The sequence below is a fragment of the Eleutherodactylus coqui genome, chromosome 13 (genome assembly GCF_035609145.1).
Source record: "Eleutherodactylus coqui strain aEleCoq1 chromosome 13, aEleCoq1.hap1, whole genome shotgun sequence".
NCBI classification, from domain to species: Eukaryota; Metazoa; Chordata; class Amphibia; order Anura; family Eleutherodactylidae; genus Eleutherodactylus; species Eleutherodactylus coqui.
The window spans coordinates 77,516,721-77,519,220 of record NC_089849.1 but is presented as its reverse complement, the minus strand read 5'-3'; positions in this window follow the sequence as shown (position 1 = coordinate 77,519,220).

Here is a 2,500-nt window from a genome sequence, read left to right as displayed (position 1 = left end):
AATATCATCAAAGGCCTTTTCTCATACAGTTTGTTCAGTTTCAGAAAAGGCCAAGAAGTCCATTTCTGAGCATCATCAAAAGCAACTTCTTCTGACCACTAAAATGTTCAGAAAGCAACTTGAGAGCTTTCAAAGTTGAAAACTGGCAGCAGTGGGATTCGAACCCACGCCTCCAAAGAGACTGGAGCCTTAATCCAGCGCCTTAGACCGCTCGGCCATGCTACCATGAAAAAGTGGATCATTTTGGATCAAAATGTCCAAGAGATTTCATAAAGAACATTTCTCCTGGCAAGAAGTCCTTTTCCAGTATTTGATTTAAAAAGAAGAATTATTGCTGCATTCGAGCTGAATATTTAATGATAGCAGCAGATGGCTGCAAATGCATTCCTACAGTTAGAAAGGAAGCAAACGCAAGTGAGTTCAACAGTATTACCGCACTACTGCTTTTTCAGATGTTCCTAGGCTATTGAAGGCTTTGAAGTGCAAGATCGTGGAGTACGCCTAATGTCTACTTAGCTAGCGCATCAGGGTAGCTTAATCTGTGCCATAACATCTTGGGAATATTATCAAAAGCCTTTTCTCATACAGTTTGTTCAGTTTCAGAAAAGGCCAAGAAGTCCATTTCTGAGCATCATCAAAAGCAACTTCTTCTGACCACTAAAATGTTCAGAAAGCAACTTGAGAGCTTTCAAAGTTGAAAACTGGCAGCAGTGGGATTCGAACCCACGCCTCCAAAGAGACTGGAGCCTTAATCCAGCACTTTAGACCGCTCGGCCATGCTACCATGAAAAAGTGGATCATTTTGGATCAAAATGTCCAAGAGATTTCATAAAGAACATTTCTCCTGGCAAGAAGTCCTTTTCCAGTATTTGATTTAAAAAGAAGAATTATTGCTGCATTCGAGCTGAATATTTAATGATAGCAGCAGATGGCTGCAAATGCATTCCTACAGTTAGAAAGGAAGCAAACGCAAGTGAGTTCAACAGTATTACCGCACTACTGCTTTTTCAGATGTTCCTAGGCTATTGAAGGCTTTGAAGTGCAAGATCGTGGAGTGCGCCTAATGTCTACTTAGCTAGCACACCAGGGTAGCTTAATCTGTGCCAAAGCATCTTGGGAATATCATCAAAGGCCTTTTCTCATACAGTTTGTTCAGTTTCAGAAAAGGCCAAGAAGTCCATTTCTGAGCATCATCAAAAGCAACTTCTTCTGACCACTAAAATGTTCAGAAAGCAACTTGAGAGCTTTCAAAGTTGAAAACTGGCAGCAGTGGGATTCGAACCCACGCCTCCAAAGAGACTGGAGCCTTAATCCAGCGCCTTAGACCGCTCGGCCATGCTACCATGAAAAAGTGGATAATTTTGGATCAAAATGTCCAAGAGATTTCATAAAGAACATTTCTCCTGGCAAGAAGTCCTTTTCCAGTATTTGATTTAAAAAGAAGAATTGTTGCTGCATTCGAGCTGAATATTTAATGATGGCAGCAGAAGGCTGAAAATGCATTCCTCCAGTTAGAAAGGAAGCAAACGCAAGTGAGTTCAACAGTATTACCGCACTACTGCTTTTTCAGATGTTCCTAGGCTATTGAAGGCTTTGAAGTGCAAGATCGTGGAGTACGCCTAATGTCTACTTAGCTAGCGCATCAGGGTAGCTTAATCTGTGCCATAACATCTTGGGAATATTATCAAAAGCCTTTTCTCATACAGTTTGTTCAGTTTCAGAAAAGGCCAAGAAGTCCATTTCTGAGCATCATCAAAAGCAACTTCTTCTGACCACTAAAATGTTCAGAAAGCAACTTGAGAGCTTTCAAAGTTGAAAACTGGCAGCAGTGGGATTCGAACCCACGCCTCCAAAGAGACTGGAGCCTTAATCCAGCGCTTTAGACCGCTCGGCCATGCTACCATGAAAAAGTGGATCATTTTGGATCAAAATGTCCAAGAGATTTCATAAAGAACATTTCTCCTGGCAAGAAGTCCTTTTCCAGTATTTGATTTAAAAAGAAGAATTGTTGCTGCATTCGAGCTGAATATTTAATGATGGCAGCAGAAGGCTGAAAATGCATTCCTCCAGTTAGAAAGGAAGCAAACGCAAGTGAGTTCAACAGTATTACCGCACTACTGCTTTTTCAGATGTTCCTAGGCTATTGAAGGCTTTGAAGTGCAAGATCGTGGAGTGCGCCTAATGTCTACTTAGCTAGCACATCAGGGTAGCTTAATCTGTGCCAAAGCATCTTGGGAATATCATCAAAGGCCTTTTCTCATACAGTTTGTTCAGTTTCAGAAAAGGCCAAGAAGTCCATTTCTGAGCATCATCAAAAGCAACTTCTTCTGACCACTAAAATGTTCAGAAAGCAACTTGAGAGCTTTCAAAGTTGAAAACTGGCAGCAGTGGGATTCGAACCCACGCCTCCAAAGAGACTGGAGCCTTAATCCAGCGCCTTAGACCGCTCGGCCATGCTACCATGAAAAAGTGGATAATTTTGGATCAAAATGTCCAAGAG